Raw genomic sequence first — 7,500 nt, 5'->3', positions numbered from 1 at the left:
TTTGGGGATGTAGGACCGTTTAACAGACATGTCTGACAGAACATCCTACCATAGGATAAAATTACAATGTAGGACCGTTTGTCAGAACAACGGCTAAATCCTACCGCTCAAGATCGCACCACAGAAAACAATTACCAGACGAAGTGCGGAGCCAAGTCTCTTGGCGGAAGTATGTAGGTTGGTGCGCGAGGCTAGGGGAGTTGGGATGTTATGAGACAAGGTCTGTAGAGGTCTGTCTACATTTCCATATCTATCCTACACAGTTGTTTCCTCGTCTGTCCTCCATCCTCCTCAGCCCTCGTGACTCCATTCTCACCTCTCCTTCCATCCATTGAGGAATCTTGGGTAACACTTTCTATGAAGCCCATATCTATAGCGCATTATGAGCACATTTATAACAACTTATACTGCGCATCATAATCATCGTGCCATATGACTACACTCATAATGCTTCATGATGGAGTATATCAACAGTCATGAATAACTATAAATCTGGCTCATAATGCATTAGAAATCTTGGGGTGTTTTGAGTGCTTGTGAATGGTTATAAACTACAAGCAGTGAATGGGCTTATAATACATTATAACTGTCATAATTCACTATGATTAATTATGATGCACATTATAAGTTGTTATAAATGTACTCATAATGCGCTATAGATATAGGCTTCATAGAAAGTGTTACCGAATCTTGCATCAGGAGTAGCCGCGATAGTGGTGTTGAAACACAGTGTGTGGAGCTGTAGTATGAAACAGGGTTTTCTAGTGGGGCTGGCAGTGTGGTACTGTTGTGCCATGGCAGTGTGGTATTGGTGTGCCACGGTGGTGTAGTGTGGTGCGGTGTGGTGCGGTGTGGTGTAGAGTTGTGTGGTGTGGTGTGGTGTGGTGTGATGTGGTGTAGAGTTGTGTGGTGTGGTGTGGTGTGGTGTAGAGTTGTGTGGCGTGGTGTGGTGTGGTGTGGTGTGATATGGTGTGGTGTGGTGTGGAGTAGAGTTGTGTGGTATGGTGTGGAGTGGTGTCTGTAGGGACACATAGCAGGCGAAACGAGCGAGGCGAAGAGAGGCACAATTCAGTGTTCCATTTTGACAGCTTAACCGTCATCAGGTTGTTGCGGCGAATCAAATGGAATGGAACAGCTATGTTGTTGATTTGATTGGGCCACGCAGGCTAATTTGCTCCTCATTTGCATAATATCAAACTTGGTTTCATAATTTTGCTTTGCTTCGCTCCTGTTCGCTTGCTTTCGCCTCTCTCATAGAAATGAATGGCGATGTTCGCTTCGCTTGGCCAAATTCTCGTCTATGTGTCCCTACCGTGTGGTGTGTTGTGGTGTGGTGTGGTGTGGTGTGGTGTGGAGTGGAGTAGAGTAGAGTTGTGTGGTGTGGTGGATTCGCTGTCTGGCAGCCTAGTGTAACAGCAGAGTGATTGCCCGGTCCCTGGCCAAGTCAGACAGAGATAGCAGCAATCATCGCCTGATGAGGCTCACCACCCCACGCCCCCCCAACACACATCCAAGGGGGACAGCAGCGGGACACAGATTGGCCATTGGAACGCTTCCTGACAGTTAGCTCCTTCCGACTTTAATCAGAGCCGGTGCTACTCTGTCGAGGTGAGCTGCAGTAGGCTGTGGACATTATAGCATGCACCGTAACGTAACCCCAGTGGAACAATGTAGTAGTCATTGAAAAGTTAACTACCAGAGTATTACACTACCGTACTATTACATGAAACGGGGACTTTAGTAATGCACAACGACTTGGTCATTGCTCCGCTGATAACAGCAGATGTAGAACACAGTGTCTTAATGGGTTTAACCCTAAACTCTACTGTCATTAGGAATGGCGACTTAACCGACTACCGAGCCTCATTAACCGGTGGTCAACCGGTTAACCGAAAATTCTATAACTGCCATTTATGATACCCTGTCCTGTCGCGCATCATCTCTGCCCGACAAGTTATGCCCCCATTTTAGAATGGTCAGGCTCCACAATGTTAGTTTGTGCCCTTTGTATTATACATTTTCCGGTAACACTTTACAATAACGTCATATTCACAGCTTTATTAACACTTTATAAATAATTAACTAATTATCAACAAAATGTTTACAAATGTTTATAAATGGGCAAGAAATACTATGCTAACACAGCAGACACAGCGCAGTCGCAGCGGTCCTCGAAGTTTCTCCTCCAAAGACCAGTGGGCATGAAACCACATGAAACTCACACAGTAGAAGTTGATTCCCTCTCAACTGTGCAGTCATAGTTTGGTTATTATTCATTTACAGACATTTGTAAATGCTTTGTTAAATGTTAATTGTTATTAAATGTGAATAAAGTGTTTATAAAGCTGTGAATAGGATGTCATTGTAAAGTGTAACCCAATTGGTTTGCCAGCGCACCCACGCACAGGCACACATTACGCACAACGCCGACTTTCCATACAATGCGGGACTGGGGACGGGGCGATTAACCGGCAGAGAACATTTTAACCGGTTAACGTTGATCCGGTGAACTACCGGTTAAACGGCTATCAGTTAACATCCCTAACTGTCCTGCATTGTAATGGTAGCTCAGCTTGACGGGTAGCTCATATTGACATGACACCGGCGCTCTGTTGACGTGTGTGCTGCTTTGGTGAGATGAGCTATAGGCTGTTGATGTAGCCCAGTGGTTCCCAACGCCCCCTTGGCCTCATCACAAGCCTACCAATGCCCCCTTGACCTCATCATAAGCCTGACAACGCCCCACTAGTATTAAAAAATTAAATGGACTAATGCCCCCCAATAGCAACTAAGCACCGCCCCCTCTCAGCTGTATCCTTCTCAACGCCCCCCCTAGAGCTCCCCAACGCCCCCTGGGGAGCTGTACCGCCCCCGTTGAGAAACACTAATGTAGGCCAAACAGAGATCCAAACTCAAACCCTGACCCATAGGAGCTTTATTTTAGTGTGTTGTAACTGCTTGGTAGATCAGCTCGACTGGAACTGCTCATATTGCCACAACACCTGCAGTCTGTCGTGATGGAATGCTGATGATGAGCTACCAATACATGATTTTTAATTTTTTTTTGCTTATAAACATGGTGTTGTGAGGAGGGGCAAGATACTGGCAGCCAACCATGTGAGCAAATTTTTGACCGACAGCTTTCCAACAATCAGAGGTTGAGTTGTGCTCAGCCAGGGTCGCGCAGCCAGGGTAAAACAAAAAAAGAGAACCCATGTATAGGCTGTTAGCATATCCCTAACCCAAACTCTAAAATCTCTTCAGCCTTTACTATTTTTTTTACATGACAGGATAGTGAAGAAGAGACAGGAAGCGAGTTGTGAGAGAAAGAGACGGGGAAGGGCCAGCAAAGGACCCGGGCCGGATTCGAATCTGGGTCGGCCGCGTAGACGAGTGCCCTGCCATTAGCGGCACGGTAGGGCCTCAAACTTCAACATTAACCCCAGGAGTGCCACTGAAGTGTGTTGTAATGGCTTGGTACTGTAGCTCAGTTTGACGGATAGCAGATATCGACAACCTAAAAGTGGTGCTGGATGAGGTGCTAGGAACATGAGCCTCCTTTTCGTGAGCCTTGGCCTACAACACAGCCCACTGCTGGCAACAACTCCTGCTCCCACCACCATTCCAACCCAACACAACACCAGCAAGCAGCGCCTCTCTGAGATCTTATCTCCTAACATATTCAGCGGTCAGCAATATCCTGGATGGCAATTTACTTTATTTATTTACTTATTTATTTATTTATGTTTTTATTTATTTCGCAATATAAATTTGGGTGAGAGGGCGAGCCTATTGCAAGAACACATTCATAACTGGGGCGACTGCATGCCAAATCACACAGCCAATCATCCAGATTAGTGTTGAATAGCGACCGCCAGCCAAGCCCATCCAAAACCAATTTACGGTAGTCCCAACACAGACAAACAAACATGCGCCGATCCTTCCTTTCTGCATTACAAATCTAATAGCTTTCTGCTAAATATTTAACCTTGGGCTGGCATATACACTGAATCGACTACATTGATTGGAGGACAAAAATATAATTGGTGGCAAATGTTTGAGCTACGACTAAAAGTAAACAGAATAATGTTCATCCAACATCAACAGAGTTGGATACTATTCAAACATGTTATAAGAATGAGATTTTACACACTTCTTCTCTTTTCTACACTCTAAGTAAATTTTTCTGTAACACCTTTAAAAGAAATCTAGATTTAGTGATAAAGACAGAGCAATTATTAATGATGTACAGCCCTAGGGGAGACTGGAGACTGGCTTCTTGCACCTCTCACACACATTAAATTTTAACAGTGAACACTTTCTGACTTGACAGTGGGCAGAAACAGACATGGAAAGCCTCGAGGAACATTTTCACACTCTCGCAACCTCTTGCTAGCTTTCTCAGTTTCTGCCTTTCTCTGCTTCACTTTCGTTATTACTCTCTCGTTGTATTTTCTTTCCTTGAATCTGACTCATTCTACCTTTTCCCCTCCCTCTTTTCCTTTCTCTTCCACGCACACACACGCACGCACGCACGCACGCACGCACGCACGCACGCACGCACGCACGCACGCACGCACACACACACACACACACACACACACCGTCTTTGGCAGGTTGACAGTCTGTCTCCTCCTGCATAGCAATGGCATAAGAGGGATTTAAAGGATGAGTTATTGCTTGTACATCCACACCCAATTAGTGTTCGGGTTGCGTGGCCACAATACACTAGCAGGTGTCAGTGGGGAAGGAAGGAGAGAAAGAAGCAGAGCTGCACACACAGCCAGGCCCAGGGGCGTAGCACCAAATTTGGGGCCCTAGGAACAACCTCTTCCATGGGCCCCCCTACACACACACCACCCTACCCAACCCTCCAACACCCCCTCCAACACCCCCCCACCCCCCCCCCACCCCCGTGCGAGCGCCTAACCCCTGATATTGTCATCCTTCTTGCCTTCCTCAGAATACCCCTCTATGCTTTCCTCTCCTTCTCCTCCTGTCTTAATCTTTCACATTACCAGTTATGAAAAGTAGGCTATCATATTGATAGGGATGACATTTAATCACTTCATCACTATGGTGTGAGGGGGAGGAGAGAGAGAGAAAAGATAAATCTCTTTTCACAATGCTTCCAGCCTACTGTTTCGTGCACTATGGACACACGAGACATTGATATGTTGAACTGTACTTTCTTCAATGTGCATCGCTGAACAGAAACACAGGCGCTCGCGCGCACATTCGTTCACTTGCACTGCCCCGCACGCACGTCACGTTTGCCCGTATCAGTGTTTGGGAGAGCAAGGAAAAGAGAATCAGCTGTGCCTAGGCTACTGGTAGAAGCTGACTTCGAAATGTCGCTTAAAACCTGCGGTAAAGCAGAGTAGCCTAAATAGAACAAAAGTATCGCTGTTTGGATTTGATGTCGCTCAACCTTTGAAAGTCAGGGCACCCCGAACCTAGTTAGGCTATAGCCTAGGCTATTTATTTCTTTGAAATCATTATTTATTAGGCTACTACATATACTTTCAGATTTAAATGGGCCAGTAACTATTTCACAGTAGCCTATCTTGTAATTTTCATGAGCACTCAATGCACCTGCTCAGCACGGAGGTAGGTAGGCTACTCTGCCTCTTTTCTTGCGCTATGCAAACAGGGTCATCTCTTGCGCTTTGCGCAGATTAGGATGGCGTCAGGTCAGCAACATTCAAAACGCAGACTGGTGCCCCGTGAAAATCTCGTCATTATTTTACCACACTTCAGCTATAACGGGCGTTGTCAGATGGTCAGAGGACATGGCAAGTAAACCAGAGCTTTGAGACCGCAAAATAAAAGCAGAATGAAGGTTCAAGACTGACAGCTGTTCGCACCGCCACCTTGACATTGGCAACTGATGAATATGACGTCGACTAATATCGACAGAATCAATCTGCAAATTTGATGACCAGGGCGGGCAGCATTGCACCCGGTTGAGAAACCGCTTTTCTTCAAGACTGATATTAGCTAAAATAGGCTCACCTTCTCTCAAGTTCACACCATTTGCACCTGCTGCGACAGGGGGCATCTTCACGTTCGTGACATTTTCTGAAATTGAGTGGGATTCATTTTACAAATAGGCTTTGCTATCATTTGGATATTTGAACCAACATCGACCCATGTTGGTCTTTTGGGACACTTGTTATGAATATAGGGCTATCAAAGACAAATATGGGTTCACAATGATAGCCAACAAAATGAGATTTGTTTTTCCTTTGACATCAGCTATCACAGAAGGCCACATGGAATAGGAATGGGATAACCAGTTAGGTATCCTTCTTTGTAGGCTTTAATTTTGACATTTGGGCTCACCTTTCTTGCAAGAAATCAGCTGCAGTTGCTTTCCTTCATTTTGTTTCCCCTGTCTCTCTTGCCTTTCTATTCTTTTTGTGAAAGCCTGGTGTTTTAGAAGTCTTTCATTGTTAACCGGCTGCTGCGTTTAATGCATTATAATGACGTGAGTGAGTGTTCATCAGAGCCATCTAATAACAGAGTTGCGCAAACCGGGGACCAGGAAGTCGGTTGGTGATGTGATTCGCGTAGATTAAAATGTTTCTTAACAGTAAACTTCTGTTTGTTGGAAACTAACACAGAACCATCACATACCAAACAAAGATTAAGTACAAACAAATTACATGACCTTTACCACATTTTCTGTGTTATACCGCCACCTCCTGGAACTAAGTAACTTCTAATAGAACTAAAGTCAATGGGGATTTCCATGTTAACTCTCCGTGAGGCTCCATGAGAGCCGCCATTGCTGTGGAAAGATTGGTCCATAGAGGTCTATGGGAGTGGCGTAACTCTGATATTAGATGGCTCTGGTGTTGATTCCGCATATTGTACAATCAAAAGTCCGCGAGAGGGCGGACTAAACCAACGCGTGATAATGGGGGTGTCTGATATATAATTTAGCCGATTTGCAGGCTAGTATATCCAATTCAACAGATGTATTTCCAGAGAACATTGGAATTACATAAATTACCAACATATATTGACATTATTTTTAAAATAATGTTTAAAAAAATGAAAGAAGAAAAATATTTTCCATGGGAGGGCCCCCGGTGGGCCCCCCAAGTGGTCTGGGCCCTAAGAATGAGTCAGGGGTTTCCCCCCCTGTTCCACGCCACTGGCCAGGCCCATTTCAAGGTACTTGGTGGCCCTTGACAAAGAGAGACTTGGGGCCCTTTTAATTTTTGCACATAATTAATTTTTCTGTAGTCTTAATTTTCTTCCCTCCCTGACTATTACCTGAATTACATGTGTCTTGAAATGTCCATGTGGACATTATGTTTATTGATGTAAGCTACTTGACACCTTAATTTCCCCGGGGATCAATAAAGTTACTCTACTCTACTCTACTCTACTCTACTCTCCTCTATTCTTTTCAGTCTAATGGGGAGGGTTCCCCCAAGAAGGAGAGAGAGAGAGAGAGAGAGAGAGAGAGAGAGAGAGAGAGAGAGAGAG

The 7,500-nt window shown here is 45.0% G+C and overlaps 1 protein-coding gene across 1 annotated transcript in view; it reads right to left on the bottom strand.

The window, feature by feature from the left end:
- The window catches only part of LOC134436371 (collagen alpha-1(XIV) chain-like), a 160,939-nt gene that overhangs the window by 38,002 nt on the left and 115,437 nt on the right, over positions 1-7,500 (bottom strand). The window lies entirely within an intron of this gene.

This window comes from Engraulis encrasicolus, chromosome 20 (genome assembly GCF_034702125.1).
Source record: "Engraulis encrasicolus isolate BLACKSEA-1 chromosome 20, IST_EnEncr_1.0, whole genome shotgun sequence".
In the NCBI taxonomy this organism is placed as follows: Eukaryota; Metazoa; Chordata; class Actinopteri; order Clupeiformes; family Engraulidae; genus Engraulis; species Engraulis encrasicolus.
Note: the sequence above shows the minus strand (reverse complement) of the source record. Positions and strands in the feature narration are given on the sequence as shown.